This window comes from Mercenaria mercenaria, chromosome 12 (genome assembly GCF_021730395.1).
Source record: "Mercenaria mercenaria strain notata chromosome 12, MADL_Memer_1, whole genome shotgun sequence".
NCBI classification, from domain to species: Eukaryota; Metazoa; Mollusca; class Bivalvia; order Venerida; family Veneridae; genus Mercenaria; species Mercenaria mercenaria.
In genome coordinates, this window is record NC_069372.1 from 39,034,498 (window position 1) to 39,059,031 (window position 24,534).

The 24,534-nt window shown below is 33.7% G+C and overlaps 1 long non-coding RNA gene across 1 annotated transcript; it reads right to left on the reverse strand.

The window, feature by feature from the left end:
• Positions 1 to 2,463: 2,463 nt before the first annotated feature.
• On the reverse strand, positions 2,464 to 6,743 carry LOC128547139 (uncharacterized). Its single transcript, XR_008366341.1, has 3 exons — positions 6,623 to 6,743; positions 3,330 to 3,440; positions 2,464 to 2,542 (listed from the first exon to the last, which is right to left on the reverse strand). It is a non-coding gene; the product is annotated as an uncharacterized LOC128547139 (long non-coding RNA).
• Between the last annotated feature and the right edge of the window lie 17,791 nt (positions 6,744 to 24,534).

Sequence of the window (24,534 nt, forward strand, 5' to 3'; positions counted from 1 at the left end):
ATAATAATATTTTGGTAAAATTTTTATTTAAGGGAAACAATTATACTCTGTATAAGCGGACTATTTATATATGTGCGTGGAAACATAATTATAGCATTGCATGCTCTCCTTTTTTGAAAGAAATAAAGAAATCTATATATCTTCGAAATCAATTATAAATATGTTTATGTACTGCAATAAAACGAAATGTTTTATGATGAGCTAATAGGTCTCTATAGAAACCAGGGGCGGATTATAATTTACGCCTTTTTGATAGAGAAATATGACGTACAGCGTATGGTAAAATCACACGGGTGTTGTTAGTTTAAGATATATATACAAAAACCACGTACAAGGTTATCAGGAATGATATTTAATATTCAGGTGCGTAGCAACTCGGTGTGTGCATCAAAGCAACGTAGTTTTAAGAAAAAGGAAAGTGTTGTTTTTGAGAACCTTTTTAGAATAGTGTTAATACGTGTCCGTACATTTATTTTTAAACCGAATATTATGAACTGATACAATCTTTAATAATCCAGGGGCGGCTAGTAACTGATACGAACTTTAAAAAATCCAGGGGCGGCTAGTCAGGGGTATACTAAGATAAATGTCTATGCAGGCGGCGTAATTGTAGGTATATATGATATACCTATATAATGCAAAAATGACTCAGAATGACTTCTGCATCTATTTTTAAAACTTTATTTTCTGATGCGTGGCTTGAGGCCATCGCAAGGGTGCACACTAAAATGTAATAACATTTTGATGAAAAAATATCTATTTCTATTTAAAGAAAATAATTATTCTGTATTGAGCAATTATCTGCGTGGCAACACAGCATCCTGTGGAATAAATTTCGAAGTGATTTTTCCGTGTAGTGCTTTAAAATCAAATGTTCAACGACGACTTGAGTCATTAAAATAAACAGGGCAGGGCGGTTACTTAGCATTTTTGCGGTTCGGCGTGTGGCCGTTCAAATCGAACGGACGTTGTTAGTCTAAGCTGGAACAACTGATACGTATTAGACCTTCCTGGTTTAAGACATATATAAAATACGAGTACGATGTATTATTTTTTTCAAGAATAATTCCAGCATTTTAATGGCGTATTTTTCTTAATATTCAGGTGTGAAGAAACTCGGGTGTGAGCATCAAAGCAACATATTTTTAAAAAATGGAAAATTAATAAAGTATTTAATATTAAAATTTGTCTTAAAAGGTTTCCGTATAATGTGATAATTACTCGGCGGCGTGAGAATCACACGGTTTCGGGTATAGCCGTGATAATCGCACGGGCGGTTTTAGTTGTACACATATTTACCAAAATGATACATAGAATTGTTCAGGAATGATTTCTGCATCAACGGGTATAAAGTATTGGCTATTCAGGCGCGTATCAATTCGGAGGTGAACATCAAAGCCACATACCTTGAAAAATAAAAGTGTTTTATTTTCATGAAAATATGTGCCTTTCTTTTTTAAATAGTTTCAGTTATTCAATATATTTTACCTAAATTTGACTGAAATGCTTAACCACGAGCTGATAAATAATAAAAAACTTTGGACCTTAAAGGGGCCATAACTCTGGAACCCATGATGGAATCTGGCCAGTTAAAGAAAGGAAGCAAGATCTTGTGGTGATACAAGTTGTGTGCAAGTTTATTTAAAATCAAATCATCAATGAACTGCTATTGTGCAGACAACGTCAGATTAGCTAATTTTTTACCCTTTCAGGGGCCATAACTCTGGAACCCATTAAGGGATCTGGCCAGTTCAAGAAAGGAACCAAGGTCTTATGGTGATACAAGTTGTGATCGAATTCAAATCATAAATAAAGCTGCTATTGTGCAGACAAGGTCAAAATAGCTAATTCTGGCCCTTTCAGGGGCCATCACTCTGGAACCCATAATGGAATCTCGCCAGTTCAAGAAATGAACCGAAATCTTATGGTGATACAAGTTGTGTGCAAGTTTGGTTAAAATAAAATCATAAATGAAGCTGCTATTGTGCAGACAAGGTCAAAATAGCTAATTCTGGCCCTTTCATGGGGCATAACTCTGGAACCCATAATGGAATCTGGCCAGTTCAAGAAAGGAACCAAGGTCTTATGGTGATACAAGTTGTGTGCAAGTTTGGTAAAAATCAAATCAAAAATAAAGCTGCTATTGTGCTGACAAGGCCAAAATAGCTAATATTGGCCCTTTCAGGGGCCATAACTCTGGAACCCATATTGGGATCTAGCCAGTTCAAGAAAGGAACTGTGATCTTATGTTGATACAAGTTGTGTGCAAGTTTGGTTAAAATAAAATCATAAATGAAACCACTATCATGCAGACAAGAAATTATTGACGTACGGACGCACGGACATACGGACGCACGGACTGACGACGGGTGATCACAAAAGCTCACCTTGTCACAATGTGACAGGTGAGCTAAAAAGGCAAAACAAAATATTGATATAAAACATTACAAATATCACTGACCTTGAAAAGTTCTCTATCCAATAAGAAGTACTTCCACTGATGCAAGTGTTAGCATGAAGTTCTTCTATTTCATTGTCTTAACTGGAAGTATATTAATTTTTTAGATTACTTTTAAGAAAAAATCTATAGTGCAAAGATGATATAAAGCACAGAGGTAAAAACAAACAATAACATGTTATAAAAGCAAATAAAGGATTCAGTTTCTACATACACTGTACCTATATTTTGTTAAGTATTCCAAGTTCAAAGACATAGGTTTCAATATTCATAAAAGTTCTCCAGATTTCCTTACAAGAGAAATTTTGCATTATCAAAAATATTTTATGTCAACTGTCACCATACATACATAATATAATGAAAACACTTTAACTGCTTTACAAACTTTAAGTATTTTACTCTCTAAATCTTAACATTAGAATGATTTTAAAACTTTGATAAATATGGGCAAGTTTTTTTTCCAAATCCTATTGTCATACTTTTCCTTTTAACATATCTGTAATACTGACACTACAAATTATCATGTCTATATAATGCACTAATGGCATGTTTGCCAGTAAACAAACTGATAACTGTTGACTAGCTCCTAGATTATAGTATATTAAAAAAAATATTTCTAAAATTGTGAATATAGCTAGTCTACATCCTGTGATTACTTAAAAGTAATTTCTCCAAAACAAAATATCACTAAATTAGACTGGCATCTGACACTATTACATCAAAGTAAGAAAAATGACAAAGGTTGAATTTGTTTTTACTAATTCTTAATTATCAGTCTAGTGGCTAGTCTATGAGATTTGTAACTTATATAGTCTTTATAAAGAACCATTCACCATGTTCACTATAGATCTGTAAGAGTGTCCATCCTTACCTAAATCATTGAACTGTGGTGATAGCCTGTCCAGCTGCAAGGATTGGTTAATCTTTCCCCATTAAATTAAAGATGGTCATCATGATCAACCATTGACTTTCAAGTACCAATCTGAAATATGCATTTATATGTGTTGATAATATAGGTTTGTTACAGTGGAGGGATCAGCTATGAGAAAATATCTGAAATGCATACAACAATTTTATTTTATGAAAAAAGTCACCACTTGGAATATACTATTTCTAGTTAATATTAATATAACTCCATATCAATAAATGGGAAAGTATCAATGGTCATTTTCTTAGTTATATGAAGTTTCACCATCGATAACATAATGTATAATGATGAAAGATATTTTTTAGTTAGCATTAATTTTGTGGTAAAACTCCTGAGTAAAATGATCTGGAACACATGCTTTATTTAATAAAAATGTATTAGTAATAACATGAGAGCCCTTCTGAAAAAATGTTAATGTAGAAAATGTAATACTTAGGACTGGTGAATATTAAGTTATGACAACCCCATGATTTCTGAACAAAAAGGAATAAGCTGAACAATAATGGTTGACAGTTAAACCCTTGTATATCACAGGAAAATGTGTGTAAAATTGTTTTAAAATTTACCCTGCTGTTTCTGACCAGAACATTTTAACGGTTTCCAATATTACAAATATGGAAAAAGTGATAATTACCCCTGACACCCATGTTTATAACAAAAAAATAATAATTTGTACAGTTGTACAGTCTTTATAGAAGGTCACAAAAAGGCCCATTTGTGTGAAATTATTTCAAAACTGGAACAGCAGTTTCATATAAATATATACATATCAGGAAAAGTGACCATGCCCTCTGGCACCCATGTGTTCATGCTCAGATGAGCTTAAAATGTATTTAATGTAAGAACATTTTTAATATTTGAAAAAAAATACCAGTGAAAACTGACATGTATATAGAGTAAGAAAGAAGACAGGGAATTTGAATAAGTAAGAAGAGAGGGAATTTGCCTATTAACACAGACCATTCTGCTTTTTAATTTCAATATACCCCCAAATAGTTTTGCATAAAAAAGGAGTTTTGCAAATCTTTCTAAAATGTGTTTATTTTATAAATCTATTTTTTAATTTAGTATAGTTTCTTAGACATGCACATGTGCAGAATAATAAAATGAGGCCGGGTTCCAAGAGACAAAATAGAAAGAAATTCAACATGTTCATCATAATATTATTTTCCAGTTTGCAAGCACATAACAATAAGATTTCAATTACAGAATTAGGTATACATGTAATTATACTTGCTATCAGAAGTCTAAAAGTGAAGAGACTTAAACTGCATAAAAAAGTGTTATTAGTGTTTAAGAGATTTGAACCTGTTTGAAGATGACCATAGACTTAAAGTAACTTTTACATATTTTGTTATCTTAAAAGAATAATGATGCACAAATTGTTCTTAAGACAGTAGCAAGGTATAGTTCAATCTTTCACATTTTGGTGTGAGGGGGCACTGTGAGTGTGGCCAAGTGGTTAAGGTCTCTGGCTTCAAATCACTTGCCTCTCATCAATGTGGGTTTGAGTTGCACTAGAGGTGTAATTTACAGATTTTTCAATATATATGTTTACATAATTATATTATGTACAAAACTTGCTGTAATGAGATTTTTCCTCTGGGTTTAATGAATTGACAAAGAAAATCTCCTATATCAGTGACCCCTCCCCCACTCACCCATCAAATACCAGACTTTTTAATCCCCAATATACAAGATCCTGTCTGGTCCAGTCTGATTAGGGTCCATAAAACCCCTGTAGACTTGACATGTAGCCTAATTATTGTCAGACAATCATAAATTTTATTGCCTACAGATAAATTGGTTATTTCCTGTGTTTTGCATTGCTGTTTTATTTTATTTTTTCTTTTCAGAATGTACACAAAATTATTTTAACTGATAACATACTAATATTGATTGCTCAGTCATGTTGAGTAATGTCCTGGCCAGCTAAATTATAACTCTTATAGCAAAGCAATGCTCACTCCTTAACAATCAGTCAGGGGTGTAACTGTATTAGGTTATGTAACCTATTTCAGTTACTTTTTCAAGCATTTTATAACCTGTTTTAGTTATAAAATATAGATAACCCAGGTAAGTTATTCAAAAAAAGCCTTTCTGCTGTTTTCACAAAGTGACCATTAAATTGTAATTAGTAGCAAACTGTGGTTAATCAAATTCTCTTTTAGTCTGATCATGACCTGATGAGCATAATGGGATGATAAAGAGTTTTATAGCTTTAAAACCATTTGGGTAAGACTTTATCAGCCTTGTGTAAAAAAAATTACTGCATAGCTGGAAAGATAAAAGGCCAAGGATTCAGGAAATGATTGCATTAGTCACATTCAAAATAAGGAATTGACACAGGAGGGCTTTGTTATATTTTCTGATAACTGAAACAAGTTATGAAAGTAAACGTAATAATTCAAATGGGCTATTAACTGTGATAACTTGAAACAGTTAAACCCCTGACTGACAATAAAATAATTATTTAAGAGAAATTACATATTAAAAATGTATAATTCCCCTAGTGTTGTCTAAATAACGTTTCTTTTAATATGTATAATAAAATCCAGCAATAAAATTATATCATTGTTCAAAATACACATAATTTGTTATTTCTAAAAGCTAAGTGCCTGAATGCATTTTTTACATTTTTGATAAAAAAAAAACAATGATGAGATGTAATTGTTAGAAAACTTGATTTATTAAAAAATATGATAAAAACACTGTTGTATCTTATCACTTTGTTTATTTAGCCCTAATTCAATCAAGCTTTCTAAACTGTTATAAAAGTGAGAACTGATTTGCTATAAAGGTGAGAAATATCACCTGCAATTTATTTACTATACGGTAGTTTATTATGATAAACAGAAGCAAGTCTATCAATGGTTCAGACTTGTGCAGGGCACTCGTTTGGCCATTTTTGGGGCCGAATATGGGTGCCATTCCCCTCATAAAATAATATGTTTTTTCCCCTTTCTCAGAAGAAAATTCCACTGATAACAGGTGTTTCACACAACCTTATATGAACTCTCTTTCAAGTTGCATTACAGTGCCTTTAAGGAAGACTACTGCTACAATATTAGTTAAAAATGATTGAACACAGTACTAATAAGTGTGAAAAGTAGTAACATATATATGGCCAAAAACTTCCCCTTTTTGTCTTAAAACGACGAAAAATTCCCCTTTCTAAGGGTATGGGTACCTGTCCCCAAAAGTTGTCTAGTGCCCTGTTGTGTATTGGCCCTTACCTCCAATACCAGACCTTATCATCCCCATAGGCCACATACCAGGCACACCAGAATCAGTGTCTTTATTACTTACTGTAACTGTAAAACAGAATTAAGTTAGCTCTGTGTATTTAACTGTTCTTGAAAAAGGGCCGCTAAAAGCTCTATGGAGCTTATGTTAATTGTTTCACAAAGCAAAGGTAAATAAAAATTACCTTTACCTATTCCAACTTAGTCAAAATAATTGGACGTTCAGATTTTTCTATATTTGAGTGTTTTTCAAAATAATGAAGAAAAAGTTGGACATAGAGTTGAAAACCTATTTCTTATGGTGGTCACCTATTTTATAAGATAGCAAATACTTCAAATTTCAAGGAAATAACTTTGGGAAAGTGCTGAGAAAAACAGTTCAGCCTTTAATTTAAAGTTCAGTGAATTTCAATTGCAGTATGATGGGTGATAAATGTTGCAGTGTTTTATGATAAGAAAATATATTAACAGTTTTATTTTCAACATATAAGATATAGGTGTAATGTGTATGATTTGAAACTTATTCAGTCAAATATTTGTGGACATTGGTTTTTAAAATCAGCCTTTCTGCACAAATCTGACACGAAAATAAAATTTTACCTAGAAAAGTTGTTGCTTAATGAATATTAATTAACATATTATTATAAAACCTATTTTTTCTCTCAAATTTTGAATGTTTAAAACATGCCAGATTTCAAGAATGTCCAGTAATCTTAATTTCTAAAATTTTCAACTCAAAATTGAGTTATATTGCAGGTGCACAGGGGACACATACTGAAAATCAGTATAATTAATAATTCATTATTAGTTTACTATTCATAAAAAAAAATTCACAACAAACACAATGCTTATTCAACAGCATGTGTTCCTTTAAATGAAAAATAAGTGACTTTAAAGTTTTAAACATAACCAACAAATTGAAATCATTTATTCTACATGCACTGCTTACTGAGAGTAGAAAATGACAAAATGCCATTCATGGTAAAATGTGACAGTAAAATTCATACATACTTTATCATGTTACTAAGAAGATGCACAGGGGACAAACTGCAGCAAAATATATATTCATAGAATATGTTCATAGTTAGTTATTTTTTTCAACTACACAGTATTCACTTGTGAACATTTACATATGTGAATAAACTTAAAAGCTTGAGAAGCAAAAAAATTGATGTTTCCACTTTTTAACTTGAAAACTGGTTTAAGTTCTGAAAAAAAAATGCAAACAATGAATTTTAAATTGTCCAGAGTTTCTTATATAACGGTAAATTAAATGAATGTCAAAAAAGGGTGCACAGGGGACACCACTTTTGTCTTTGTGAATGTTGAACAGTCCTTAATATGTGAAGTTGAAAGCTGCTTTTTTATCCACTGTAACTCCCTTTCAAGGAAAATGAGCCGTGCCGTGAGAAAACCAATATAGTGGGTTTGTGACCAGCATGAATCGAGACCAGCCTGCGCATCCGCGCAGTCTGATCAAGAACCATGCTGTTCGCTTTTAAAGCCTATTGGAATTAGAGAAACTGTTAGCGAACAGCATGGATCCTGACCAGACTGCGTAGGCTGGTCTGGATCCATGTTGGTCGCAAACCAACTATGTTGGTTTTCTCATGGCACGGCTCAAATAAAGTATAATCTAATTTTATTTAAAAAAAAATAAAAGAAATCTGACACTTAACAACTAAAAAGTTGCAATGGGGACATTTTTGGGTGCATGTATAGACATTCATCAAATGTCTGAGAAAGTTGATCTATTAAACAAAACAAGAGGACCATGATGGTCCTGAATCGCTCACCTATCCCCACATGACCCAGTGTTGAACTGAGTATGACGTCGTTATTTCTATTATTTGACAAAGTGACCTAGTTTTTCAGCACATAAGACATAGATATCATCAAGATAAAAAATTCTGACCAATTTTCATGAAGATCCATTGAAAAATATGACCTCTAGAGAGGTCACAAGGTTTTTCTATTATTTGACCAAATGACCTAGTTTTTGAAGGCACGTGACCCACTTTTAAACTTGACCTAGATATCATCAAGGTGAACATTCTCACCAATTTTCATGAAGATCCATTGAAAAATATGGCCTCTAGGGAGGTCACAAGGTTTTTCTATTTTTCGACCTACTGACCTAGTTTTTGACGGCACATGACCCAGTTACGAACCTGACCTAGATATCATCAAGCTGAACAGTCTCACCAATTTTCATGAAGATCTCATGAGAAATATGGCCTCTAGAGAGGTCACAAGGTTTTTCTATTTTTAGACCTACTGACCTAGTTTTTAACCCCACGTGACCCAGTTTCAAACCTGACCTAGATATCATCAAGATGAACCTTCTGACCAATATTCATGAAGATCTCATGAAAAATATGGCCTCTAGAGAGGTCACAAGGTTTTTCTATTTTTAGATCTACTGACCTAGTTTTTAACCCCACGTAATGCAGTTTCAAACCTCGTCTTGATATCATCAAGGTTAACATTCTGACCAATTTTCATGAAGATCCATTGAAAAATATGGCCTCTAGAGAGGTCACAATGTTTTTCTATTTTTAGACCTACTGACCTAGTTTTTGACCGCACGTAACCCAGTTTCAAACTTGACCTAGATATCATCAAGATGAACATTCTGACCAATTTTCATGAAGATCCATTGAGAAATATGGCCTCTAGAGAGGTCACAAGGTTTTTCTATTTTTAGACCTACTGACCTAGTTTTTAATCCCACATAACCCAGTATCGAACTTGACCTAGATATCATCAAGGTTAACATTCTGACCAATATTCATGAAGATCTCATGAAAAATATGGCCTATAGAGAGGTCACAAGGTTTTTCTATTTTTAGATCTACTGACCTAGTTTTCAACCCCACGTGACCCAGTTTCAAACTTGACCTAGATATCATCAAGGTTAACATTCTGACCAATTTTCATGAAGATCCATTGAGAAATATGGCCTCTAGAGAGGTCACAATGTTTTTCTATTTTTAGACCTAATGACCTAGTTTTTGACTCCACGTGACCCAGTTTCAAACTTGACCTAGATATCATCAAGATGAACATTCTGACCAATTTTCATGAAGATCCATTGAGAAATATGGCCTCTAGAGAGGTCACAAGGTTTTTCTATTTTTAGAACTACTGACCTAGTTTTTGACCCCACGTGACCCAGTTTCAAACTTGACCTAGATATCATCAAGCTGAACATTCTGACCAATATTCATGAAGATCTCATGAAAAATATGGCCTCTAAAGAGGTCACAAAGTTTTTCTATTTTTAGACCTACTGACCTAGTTTTTGACCCCACGTGACCCAGTTTCAAATTTAACCTAGATATCATTAAGGTGAACATTCTGACCAATTTTCATGAAGATCTTGTGAAATATATGGCCTCTAGAGAGGTCACAAGGTTTTTCTATTTTTAGACCTACTGACCTAGTTTTTGATGGCTTGTGACCCAGTTTCGAACTTGACCTAGATATTATCAAGGTGAACATTCTGACCAATTTTCATAAAGATCCCATGAAAAATGTGACCTCTAGAGTGGTCACAAGCAAAAGTTTACGGACGCACGCACGCACGCACGGACGGACGACGGACGCCGCGCGATCACAAAAGCTCACCTTGTCACTTTGTGACAGGTGAGCTAAAAACATACTGTATCTTCACAGCTGAAAGGATAAAGATCTTAGAAAAACATTAGGACTTTAGAAAACTAATGGGGTTATAAAATTGTAGTGTTCCACATTAAAATTTTGTTCTTTTTCACTATATTTTTATGAAGAGGGTTCCATCACAAGATGTGAAATATTGGTGAGAGTAAGATGTTGGTAATGAAAAAAGAGTATTTTGCTTTAAATGTGCAGAGTTTAACCTTACTGGAACCAATCTCAAGTCCGCTTCTTGGAATAACCAGTACTATAGTGTCATATGAGAAGTCCTGACCCCACTGGGGCTCGAACCCACGACCCCTGGATTGAGCTGAGCCAATAACTTACATACAACATAAATCAATGAGGAACTCGTGCGGACGCATTGGTTGATAGGGTTAATACGCTGTCCTACAGAGGTGAAGCCCCTAGGTTCGATCCCTTGCAACTCCCATTCCGGTGAGACCTTGGGTAAGGCACTTTATCACGATTGCCTCAGTCGGCCCAGCTGTAAATGGGTACTCGCAAATGCTGGGGGTAAGGTATAATTGGTTTTAACTGTTCTTAAAAAGGGGTCGCTCAAAAGCTCTACAGAGCTTATGTTCATTGTTTCACAAAGCGACGTTAGATAAAATTTACCTTAACTGAATCCCCTTTTGATAAATTTAAGTTTTTTTTTAATTAATTTCAAAACTGTGACACAATCGGCATTTAAACCTATAGAATTTAAAGGGTCAGCAGCGATGAAAATTTTATCACAAACTGCTTCCAATATTTTGGTCTTTCGAGTGTTTAACACAAGTGGGGACATTAATTGCCCATACTGGTTTCCCAGTAGTTTCCGGACCCAAGTAGTTTTCCGGACCTTTTACATTTCGTGCTGTGTAGACTTTACCCTGTCGTAAAGCATCTGGGTAACAATATCATACCATCTAGACCTTTAATGCCTTTACATAGCAGCGAAACCTAGCATTACCGAACTTATTTATTATTTGAATATCCCGGTTGTTTTAACTTACTTTGGTGTAATGTTTACACAAGAGATTGTCAACTGCAGGGGAATTCCAGTTACAGAGCGCATGCGCAGAAACTGAGGCCCCTTGAAGGTAAACATCAGTCAAGTGATGCTCCTATTTACAGACGATACCGTAAAAACATTCCGATAATAATAAAATAAAACAATGAAGTCAGAGAAAATCGACCTATTCACTATACTACGGCATTAAATTATCGATAAAAAATAGGAACCGAAATAGACCGGGATTTACCTACGATGCTGTCTATCAATCAAATGTTTACCAGCGGTGTCCATGCCCGAGTGGTCAGGGCGTTAGACTACCAGTTTTGAGACCTGTCTTCTTTTTTTTTTTTTTTTTAAAAAAGCTGTTAATATATTAAAAATTCTTAAGTTATTTCTTGTATTATTACCAGTCCGCTGAATATGTCCCGTCATTTTAGCGCGACGTTGCAAACGTCATTCAAACGTAATTAAACGTAACTGTAATGGGCGTATTATAAATCAAGTATTTGTTAAATTCTTGAAATATACTTTTCAAATCATCATCACACCTTAGAATTATGTTTTAATTTTGAATATATGTATTGAAATCGGAAATGTTTGCTTTTACAGAAAGGTTACAGCTGTTACAATGAAAGGTCCGAAAAACTACTCGGACTGAGATATCAATGGAATTAATTGCCCCGTATGAGGCCTCATCACCATTTGTGTTATGAACGCAAGTGTAATACGAATTCTGCATGGTGTTAACGAAGAACCTAGCTTATTTTCTGTGAACATTTTATGTTTCTACTATGTTTTGTTTGAAAGTTACTAGCAAAAAATAGCCATTTCGGTCCGGAAACTACTGGGAAACCAGTACAGTGTATCATATAAAAAAATCTCAGTATCTCCTCTGTTCCATCTATGGATCCCGTTTTAAATTTTTGGATTACATTCCAACTGAACATCTAATTACGGATCACTTTTTTCGAATTTCAGTAGTTGAAAACAGCTAATAAATCACAACTACAGCTGCTTAGTAGACCTAGATCTACCAGTATTGTAAAATTTAATATGTCACTTTTTGGCTGAAGAAGTCTTAAGAGCATCACTAGGTGTTATTAAACTGGTTGTATGTAATCTACTAGATCCATATTATATGTGGAAACAGATAAATAAGATAAACCAGTGACTGTCAATCAGAAAGATCTAGAATCTACAATATTTTATTTAAAAAGTGCAGATCTACTTACTTTCGATTTCGAAAGCTCCGCCATCTTGTTCCTTCAGGCGGCGAATGATGAAATTAAAACGTGCGAATCACGCTTTTCTCCAAAGGTGTAATTACACCGATAACAGATATTTGCCTATGGGTATGTCAAGCAAGTTATTAGAGTCTTAAATTAACAAGAAGTTTTACTGAAGAATAATAGGACATTTTTGAAATAACCAACTCATTATTTGCACACTGCGGCCATGTTTTTCGTAGATTTTTAGACAAAAAGGTCATTTTCAGAGCGTGTAAATCTTATTATTTTGAGCAGCTATTCACAAACAACAGTCCCATGCACAATATTTAACACCTCTAGCAAGTTTTAAGACAATCTGATTCGTGAAAAAGATAAGTTACTGTGTTCTGCAAGTTTTTTCTGAAGCACCATAAAAGCCGGTAAAATACGTCAAATTGGGCATATTCAAATCAATATATTTAAATTTCAGGAATATAAAATCAAAATCAAATTATGTAAGTTACAAAAGCTATCTTTGAGAATTTAATATGCAAAATTTTGCAAATATTGGACAAAGAATAAGCATTTGGGCAGGTTTTGAAAAACATATATAAACCGTGGACCTGGTCACGACCGTGTGATAATCACGCTACACCGGAACAGTTGAAGCGTTTCCGAATGATAACTTGAGAACGCTTAGGATTAGAATCACGAAATTAACGAAACTTAATAGGGTGGTTGATCATGACCAGCAGATGACCCCTGTTGATTTTGAAATCAGTAGATCAGAGGTAAAACATTGACCCAGAACAGTTTAGAAATATTTTGTCAAATAACAAGATCATGCTTTGGTCTAAAATCAGATTTGATCTAGAGGTTTATGACTGGTAAATGACCCTTTATTTTGATTTGATGTCTATACGTCAAACGTTCAGTGCACAATGACCCAGTAGGTTCTGTTCTTTGTGCAGTTACTGAATGCATCAAGTGGTGGAGTGGGGCATTTCGTGTTCTACGAGGTTTTTTCAATATTTCAATCTGTCTGTCTGTCCGTCTCTATACACTGTCTTTGGCTGTCAATGTCCGACACATTTCGGATTCTTGCCTTCAGCACCGTTATTTCAGTTTTCTATCCTTCAGAAATATTCAACAATTTGTTCTCAGGGTCAAGAACAAGTTTAAACTTTCAGATCAAGGTCAGATGTCATAAACAAAAATAACCTTTTAGTGTCCGCAACGCAAAGTATAAAATGTTTTGTTATAAATGAACATGTCAAAACCTTGTTTCATACATGCACATATTGAGCTTAATATGAAAACGATTGTCATTGGATCTCTACAAAACAAATCGTCTGGTAAATAGAGGGGGGAGGGGGATTGGTCCTTGTATTTATTCACATTTTCATGTCCTTTATATCGACACTTACCGTTGACCGTGGCACAGTGGTTAAGGCGTCTTCCTCGGGATCAGAGGTCGAAGGTGGATGTTTGTCATGGGACTCGTTCCGAAAAGGCCGGTTCGTGAGCCACGAGCAAGTTAGATGAACAGTTACCGACTTCTATCCGCCCGGCCCTTCGCAAAGTGATAGGAGTTGGGAGGCAATTGGTACGCACAATAAATGTGTCTCATAAACCAAATTGGCTAGCCCTTTTAAAAGGGGTGACACGATGATAAGCAAGACCTTTACCCTTATCTTTTATAAAATAGACATGATTAAAACATCAGTGCCGTAACAAGCCCTGAAAAAACACGGGGGCAGAATTCTTTCGGAAAAGAGTTGTAACATAGTTACATATTTGTATTATCATGTGTTTATGAATTATTGTTTTGTAATTGATTTTATTTACTTTTAATGTCCATTCAATGTACACGTGTTACATATATAGTAAAGTTCAATTTTGTCTTAAAGTTAAACATGTAACCGGCAATTTGCCGGGTCACGAATTCTTTTTGCAATGTTGCAAACAGTAGATGTTATATGTGTGCTACATCACGTTCCTTATTAACAGTATCCTTGTATTTTTCAAGCTTTATTACGTGCGTTTAAATTCATAATTCGTAACTTAAGTAATATGTTAATTCAGACGTGGTATATATGATGTCTGTCTAATCAATGTTCTAGCTAGTGCGTGATGTGTAATATCTGCCATGCCACCAAAGTAGATAAAAATTATAACCTAAATGCCAATCAAAGATGTTTTTGGACGAGATCTAATTGTGAGACCCCAAGATATAGTCTATGTCCTATAAAAATTTGTGTTCTAAGATTCGTTATCATTTTTCTGTTTTGATTTTGTATGAGTAAACATGAAGTAAACATATAAGTTGTAGTAAACCTTGTAACTGAACTTGTTGTTAGCAACTATACAATTACGGGTGTGACTACGCTATAGTGTTTCATATATGGGCCTAGGTACAAACTACGATTTTACAAGTCATCAGTTAATTTGAACATTTTTTTCTTAAACCATAGAGAGCACGTGGAGTTGTAGCATATGTTAATGCAGGGTTACAGGGGCCCATCCTGTGATTTTGTTTGAAATTCTGCAAGACAAAATGGTGTATTTTTAGTTATTTCAGATAAAAAAATCTCGACAAAACATTTTAGAAATGTACACACAACTCGTCTGCAATATTGGAGCCAAGTTGAGGTCTTGAAAAGTTTTGACACTATACAATACAACTGTGTTAGTTCCAAGCGATTTCAGACAAAAATCTAAACTAAAATGTCACACTACTTGCTTACATAATTGGAGTACACGTAGAGGGTTGTGTTCGGGGTCAAAGCTGTACATTTTAAACAACCTTCAAAAAAGAAAAGTGAGGAAATAAGGTTAAAAAGTTTGTACTAGGCGCCTGCATAATTGGTATACAAGTAAAGATTGGGGTCCTCCCCAAGAGTATTTTGATATTATAAAAGACAAAATGGTGCATTTTAAGACATCTCTGATAAAGAATTTGAGAGAAACAGGTTGAAATGTACACATTTCCCGGCTGCATAACTAGAGTAGAAATAGAGATGGGGTCCATGGTCCTCCCCGCGAAATTTTAAATTGATAGAAGATAAATGGGACATTTTCACCATCTCTGACAAAAAAGCCTTAGCAAATCAGGTTAAAGTGTACGCATACGACTACTCGTCTGTGTAATTTGAGTAAAAGTAGAAGTGGGGTTCGGGACCCTCTTAGAGAAATGTGGAAAATTCAATGAGGCAAAATTATGCATTTAAAAGTCATTTCAGAAAAATGAATTTGAGCAACTCAGGTTGACAGGTTTACCATATTAGACTGGTAAATCGGAGAACAGGTAGTGGGCTCAGAATTTCTTAAGTTCCACAAGAAAATGGTACGTTTTTAAAGCCAGATTATGAAATTGTTAGTAAAACTTTGTGTGATTCACAAGCAAAAGTACAAAATCGAATGCTTATATGAGAAATGATTGGAGGGAAATGTGTGACTATGTTTAGGAGTTACCGTAGACTCTACAACCGCACAAGAACCAAAACTCAATGTCTCTTTCGTACGCCAGTGTAAAAAAGTCAAGTCGAGATATCATTTCCATCAATATGTATATATGACTCGGGCATTTCTTGATGGGACACATCAAAATGAGTTTTCAGTACACAGAAATCCTAAAATGGACAAAGAAATATTTACATCTAGGAAGAGGATTTGAATAAACCATTTACAAAAATATCTGAGTATATAGACGAATCAGGTAAGATATTTTTATCAAATGTATCTGTTTTGTTTAGAGGGAAAACAGAACTTTTATAGATACATCAAATGTAAAACATAAAGAGAAAAAAAAACACGTTGCTTAAAAACAAATCACCGAGGAATCTGCCTCGGTGTGCCTCAACGTAGTTACGGCACTGAACATGCGAAAAACATTGCCGCGAAATTGTCAACTGATGTTTTTTATATAAAACTTGTCGTTTTCTATTCAGCCCGTTAAACAATTTCATTTCGCCGATGATAACATCTGAAACTCGTCTTCAATTATTCTGCGATATACGTGATAATTTCAGTATGTGGTCATATGTAAATGATGTCATTGATTTATCTATGGTTGCTTTTAGGGTGTTTCGTGATGTTGCATTGGCGTGCGCGTGGTTTAGGCAACACGTTTCTTTGTGTCATCCTGGCACACACCTCAAACATCATAGCAAAATTTTGAAAGTGTGTGTGTTGTTTTGGTATGCGCACAACTTGACAAAACAAACTGATAAAGATACACAGAACTCGACATAAAGATACATTTAATTTCGTATTTAACATAGAGCTCGAGTCGTTACTCGACTTTCATACATTTGATGGATTCTAAAACTGTCTTGGAGAAAGTGTTTCTTTTTTCATGCAGTGACGAGAAAACGTCCTGTAAGGGGACTGTACCGGTTTCTCCAAGGAAAGACGGCTTTATGTGTATCGTAGCTATACACCGAACACGTTTAAAGAACCAGATTGTCTATTCGCAAAGAACTAAGCTAAGTTAACCGGACAAGCCTGTATCTAAAAGGGATTTTTCTCTCTCTCTCCCTTTATTATTATTATTATTATCATCATTATTATATACCATATTTATATAGCACTCTTTTTATATAAAAATACGTTCAAAAGTGCTTTACATAAACAACATCTATATAATGTTCAATACAAATGGTAATTGAACTATTATAGAAAACAATTTAAAATTACATTACGATAATAAGATACCTAGCATTTTTAATTTGATGTAAGCAGATCTAAACATGAAACAAAATACAATATCGTAAAAAACATTAACTGATCTATTAATGCCCCTTCTAGGGGATTTAGCGGCTTTTTCTCACTCTGTCCCGCTGGTCAGATCGCTCTGTGTTTGTACTAGTAGAGAGCACAGACGATTAATTTTGCACTTTGCTAGGCTTCGTTTGTGCTATGTAAAGCGTCTTTGATCATGGAAAGGGCGCTATATATATGTGGTACAATAATAACGATAATGATGTAACGTCATAATTATTTATCAAAGTTTCCAGCTAGATGGAAAAATGATAACATTTTTACAGAAATATTCTAGAATGAAATTAGAAAAAATGCCACGGCTGTTCAGTGACATATCTAGCTAATAACTATCTTCGTACCTGTAAGAAATGGCAACGGTTTAATTTTTTTCTTTATAGGTTACAATGTACTGAATGTTTCCGCTACTATTTTCAATGTAAAATTAGAATGCAAATTATTTTTCTTGTCAGCATGTCTAGTGTTACATTTCTTGCGAGATAACCCTCGTCTTGAGAGTCTATCTAAAGACAATCAGTAAATAAAAAATATTGGGTTTTCCATAATGCAGTGAAGCCATGGTCACGTGACTGAGATACTTGATAAAACGATAATATTGCGTAGGAAGACTTCAGCATGAACGTACATTCACTTACATCCTACCCTGCAGGTTCTACACAAACATAGAACAATATAACGTTACGTAGCTCTAAATCATCTACAGACATTCACGTTTAAGTACATTTGATATCTGGCATGTAAATACATTAACTATACGGGAAAATAGCACTATATATACTGACACAGACTACTTTCAATGTTCAGTGTGACCACAGAGGCAGAAACGGCGAATTACTACCTTCGTTCCTTATTTGAACACTTTTTCAAGAATCTGCGCATTTCGAGTAGTACCAAAGTCGTAAAGCTTGCTTTGACACTTTGCCTTATTTCATATGAACGTCTTATTGGCTATCATCTGCATGATTTGTTTATAGTATTTGTCAATATTTACAAATGAATACGTGCATACTTGCAATAAATACAATTTGTCACGGTACAGTTGTTTTTGTCATAAGCTTCTGAACATTGTATGAAAAAAATGCAATGAAATTGTCAACTAAAAAAGTTTCAGATCAATCTACTTATGCGTACATTGAAATTTTATCCATTTTTGTGTTAATTCTAGTTGGCACGTCTCCAACCTTAATCTTTACATGATTTTTTTACAAATTAGGTCAATGTTTACATGTTTTACATGCAGAATTGCTTAAATCAATAAAGTTCGACACGCTCCAATAATTTTGCAACAAACACCAAACAAATACATGTGTCGCGTCGGCATTTTAAAGACAAATATTTGTACAAGGTATTTTTAGAATTGAGCAAAAAAATAAAAAAGTTATGCAAAGTACAATGAAAATCTCCACTGGTAAAGTTTCCTAAAAATCGGTCTAAATTTTGTAAAATAGTTCATGCAGCGATGGGTTCTACATCAAAATTGTAATATTATGATACAATATGCAAGAATCATACAAATTTAAAACCCTTCTAAAAGTGCACAATCATCTGGCTTATAGCCTACACTATGAAGCATTTACAAGGGTTTTCGTTAAAAAATAATTGCAGCAGCCATCTTGGTGGCCAATATTTGCGTTCAGTAATAATTTAAAAATAGCGTATTATGTTTTGATAATTTATATAATTATGTTATGAGGGATGTTAATAATTATCCGGAAATGTATCTCATTTCTTCATGTATTTTAAAAATAAATGAAACTGCTACATAATGTAGATTTAGGAATTCTGAGTTGATATGACAAAAATTTTGTTTTCTTTTAATAAATAATAAGTAAATACTAGTCCCAATAGCAACGTCATGTGACGTCATCTGATCCAATTTTGTTTCCTTTTCTATACTACATGTGCTACATTACTTGCCACTGGCGTGTTTTTCAAGCTACCTTTTCTTTAATTGGGTGAATATAAATATGAAGTGTAAGCGTTACGCCAATAACGTCAAATTATAAATGTGACACCATTAAAATGTTTGGCAGGTATATTGTGTTGGTTATCGCTATAAAGTCAGTGTTGAACGGAGTCAGGGGATAACATTGTGTGTTCTGAATCGAAAATCAAAGAAAAAGACAAATGCTTTACTGCTAAAGGTTTAATGGACAATGCCCTGAAGATAACAAAATTTTATTAGTGGAACGGGATGTTTAAAAGTAGTCAATAGAATATCGCTGGGGGCTCGTGGTACAGACATAAAATAACGTTCAGTCACGTTTTATCAATTAAAGCGCTCCTTGATACGGTATCACAGCTCAGTGTCCCATTTCATCTATACGACAGAAATATCATATAAACAATATTTATTTATTGGTATGAAGGTGCAGAAAATGTATTTAATTGCGATAAACATTGAACCAATGGTAATCACGAGTCGTATTAATTAACTGTTGATGACGCTAGGCCACTTTTGAGGAAGTGACGTTGACAAGGAAACGATAAATAAATATCATGCATGTCCTGATATCTGTAATTTAGATATTCGCATTAATTTTATTTACATCCGTCATATTTCAAATTTCAGCAAAGTGTGACCAGAAATAAAGAAATGACTTTTTCGGATATTTATTGAACACTCCTCGTACAATAAATAGTGATTAACTTTTGTTTTGTTATATAATTCACCTATTATTCAATATTTCAGATATCAATTCACTCAAACCACTATCAAAGATATTTATACAAATCTAAGAGCCTAACTGAACAAAAATGATATGATTTTATACCTAAATATCCCTTCATATAGCCGATCTTTTTCAGTGTAAGGAATGTCAGGAAATACAAAGACATGCACAAAGGATGTTGAACACGTGTTAAAGAAAATCGAATTGTCAAATTTGTGTCCAATTAAAAAGGCATACATGTGTGAGCATATCATATTTTATTAAAAAATGTACATGTATATGATTTTGTATTATTTTTTATAATTCAGTATATCTTGGATGTTATTTTCCACGTATTCGGCGGCCATTTTGGCGGCCATCTTCTATGTTAGGACTTTTGCACGCGGACTAGAAACTGGCATCAAACGGTTCTGAAACATACAACTCTACTTACATTTTAGCAAACTTATGCCCGTTTTTCTACTCCAAACATTTTGCTGAAGCTTTGTATGTAAACTGGTGTTATGTGGAAGAGCTTAGAAAGTCGAGCGTGCTGTATTAAGATAGCTCTTGTTATTCTCGTTCCTATGCATATCTGACCATTTACGTTCATGAACCAGTTCGAGAGATAGCATTTGACAATAAAAATTAAAATGTTCATTTGTCCTTCCCACTAAGGAATCTCATAATAACAGTGGCATGCTAAACAAACAGGTATTTAGGCCAAACATGACCGCAAAATCCTGTTTTCAAAATAAGATTAAGAGAAAACATTTTTGATTAACTTCAATCTGTTTTCATTTGAACCATTCTAACGTAGGGCGTTTGTCGCTTTGTTTTCCTAATAGTGTTTGGTCTTTCTTTAATACATCTGACAAAGAGTTTGGGCGTCTTGAAAACAAATTACTGTAATTGTAAAGAAGAGTAAATTTGCTTTCAAAACTTTTTCTGTCAACAATGGATTTTAAGGTATGGTTATGACCCAGTAAATGCAACGTAAAAGAAGTAAACAGAGGCACACATTTAAACTAACGATTGTTATGGATTAATATCAAGTTACATCAAAGTATCTACACAAACTCCAACCTATTGGACGGAATCGTCCGTGCATAGCAGATAGTTACCATGATTGTTACTGTAATAATTACAATTATAGTTGAAGTTGAGCGGTTGTCTCAAAATTGTAATTTTGTACATGTTCAAATGTCAACCTTGCAACATTTCCATTGTTGTCGTATTGAGTGACCTATGGCGTTTCCACTTTTATTATTTTAGTTACTAAACAGATGTACACGGGCATAGTGTTTGTGTAACGCTCAGAAGAACTGGTAAAATATTTATCCATTGAATCTGGATGTTTAGAGAAAAAATGTTCGAATTATGTTTTATTGATTAGTTTAATATTTAAGGCTGTTGTATTATTAAATGGCTATTTATTTGGTTGACAAATATACTGGCAAGATTGTCTATGTATGGATTTTGATAGGAATGTTTTGGGTTTTTTTTTCATTTTACTTCCTGGATTGGAATTGAAATTCCGCCTGATAAGATCTACTTAATAAGATAAAAAAGAGAAAAGGGATGAGTGTCATTTTAGATAGCGTATATGTCACAACGTTAACTTTCAACGTTAACTTTTTGCATGAAGGCACTTTAATCGTGAACCACTGCACCCAGGACCTTCAAACTTCACATGCTAATAGTACTTATTGACGACCCCTATTGACTTTGGGGTCACCAGGTCAAAGGTCAAGGCGCTGCGGGGGCATTTGTCACAATTAGTGACAGCTCTTGTTTACTAAACTGTAGTATGAGTTTTTTATAGGTGAGGTTTGGTGCATCAAACTCCCTAGTCACATTGAATTGGTTGTTTTGTTCTCGTTGACCACATGTTTAAAGGACTGGCCTCCAGATCGTTCGACAACATAGAAACATTTTTAGATATCTGGAAATAAATGCTATATGTCTTAAGAAGGCAAACTGTCTCGATTATGAATATCTATATTTTGAAGTCATAATTCACTACTTCCGCTATAGCGCTATTGGTTACGACAATGGGAAATGTCTTTTTTGACGAGGCGGTCCGATGTTCGATTCCTGACGAGGTCATCTTTTTTCTTGATTTAGAATTTTTTAAATATTTTAGAAACAAAAACTTATATTCTAATGCTCATAATATGACCAAACTTTAATTTAAAAGAAAGATTATTTTAGCCAAAGCCGATAGTCAGTGCCTTTAATATTTTCTATGTATTTTAATTGTCAGTATATATTTCCATAAAATACATATCCATACTGGTACAAACTTCGGGAACATTGTAATATTCAGATTTCTATCTACTTCCTTACAATGTTTGCGTTGGAATTTGCCATCTTTCACGGCACGTGTTTAACTGATGGAGTATCTACTGCATTTAAGTTCACTGGCATGCTAAATCATTGAAGTATTGAAGGAATTTGACCAGTACATAATGGAAGATAATTTACCTCTTGTTTAATATGTGTCTTTTAGGTATGAAATGCGCGATCGAAATGGCTTAGTATATTTTCCCGTTCATGACCATGGTTCTTATAAAATACCTAGGGGTGGGGTATAACATGTACAGATCTCGAGGAATTTTCTTTCTGGTCTGGTGCCAGTGGTTTTCGCAATTTATTTTCCTTCTATAAAACACGTGATAAAGAGTTTCGGAATTAATTGCGTGAATTAAAATCATTCCAATTGTTAAACAGAGAAACTGAGCATACAATACTATTCCTGTCAACAGGTCTGTTTGCGATCAAGTATTTACAACATTAAAGAAGTAAACAGCGGCAACGTTATTATGGAATATGAAATAAAGTTAGATCAATAGTAATTACGCAAACTCCAACCAAGTTTGCATACCAAATTGTTTCTGTAATAGTTACATTTAAAGTAGAAATGAGGGAGAAAAATAGTGTATTTAAAGTTTGTTATATAAAAGTCCAGTTAAATCCAAGGCATGTTAAAGGTGGCCAGTCACTTTTATTACAATCTTTCACTTTTCGTTTCTTCTACTAGAGATTTAATTAAGGAACATAAATACCCATAGAGATAGATTAATGTATATCTTAGTGATTTTATAAACTTTTGTCGTTATCTATACCACCCCTTTAACATGTAAGTATTGAAAAGCTGAATATCTCATTTCGCTTCAGTATAATGTTTAGCTCTATATTTGCATTATATAATGAGACTTTCAACAACCTGAAACAATGCACACTTTAAAACTATGTAAAGCATCCGAATTCATTTATTTTTAATTTTGCTTATCTAATGAACTTCGATTAGATAAAAAAGAAAATTAAAGTTAATCTTAAAAAAATATGATACATTAATTCTTATAGTAATATAAAGCCTTTGTTTAACTAGGCTGATCAAATTAATACTTATGCTAAAATAAATTTTGGCTCGGCAGCCATGATAGGAAAATCAAACCTTAAAAATCTTCAAGTAAAAATCAAGCATGTACAATGTATTAAAGCACTGGGAGCCTATAAACAAGTGTTAACAATAAGATATCATTGATATTTAACAGCTCCTTTGTATGACTATGTGACAATAATTTGATTAACCACTTACAATACGTGATAGTTCTATACTAAATTGGGAAAAAAATCTCAATTCTCTTTGATTACGAAAAAAGAAAGAAGATAATGGACTCTATAAAAATGTTTTTATAACACATATTAAGAATCCACATCGATCTTCTTATATATGATACCAGTACGTACCATACCAAGAGAACATACACTTAACAAAGTAATACCTTATAGGGGCATATATAACATTTTATGAAAAGAAATTACAGGAAATATAGAAACCTATACATATTTGTAAAGATCTCTTAAATCTATAAACAATTAGGCTAGATTTGATCACCACCAATGATGGAAAGTCGCCACATGACATGTGATTGTGTCGGTGCGACGTTAAACCCAACAAAAAAGAAAGATTTGATCACAGTCTCTGTGACTACAAAAAAGATATAGATCACTAAAGGAAACAGAATGCCTTCCAAATCATTAAATTTGAACATTTCGAAGCCCTAGGTGAATAAACTATGTCATGAAACTTTGATATATATTTATGTCATATATGTGAAATGACAATGGGTTTTACAACTTAAAAAGATCATAACATTGAAACAAAAATCTGTGACACGTTTTCCTTGAGCGGGGAATGTTGTATAACATACAATCAAACCTGATGATGTGCGAGGATACCTCCAGTCGTAAGCCTTGTTAAGAATTGATGAGGAAGGATTTTTTTTCCGTATAGTAACCCAGAAGCACTAAAATCATTTAAAAATCTTTTCCAAAATTTGTATATGGGGATATACGTTTTGAATATGATAAAAACACAAGCTTTGAAGATTTTAGCGAAGGAAATTTTAAAAGCGTTATTCCTGACCGTAAATATTTATGTCGTATAATATACTATTCTTCGTATTTTATTTTAGGCACGAATTTGATTAAAATACTTGAAGGAGTTTTGAAAACAGATATGTCCTCTGTTGCACATAACTGGACATCAGAGAACGCTGTTGACGGAAACATTGG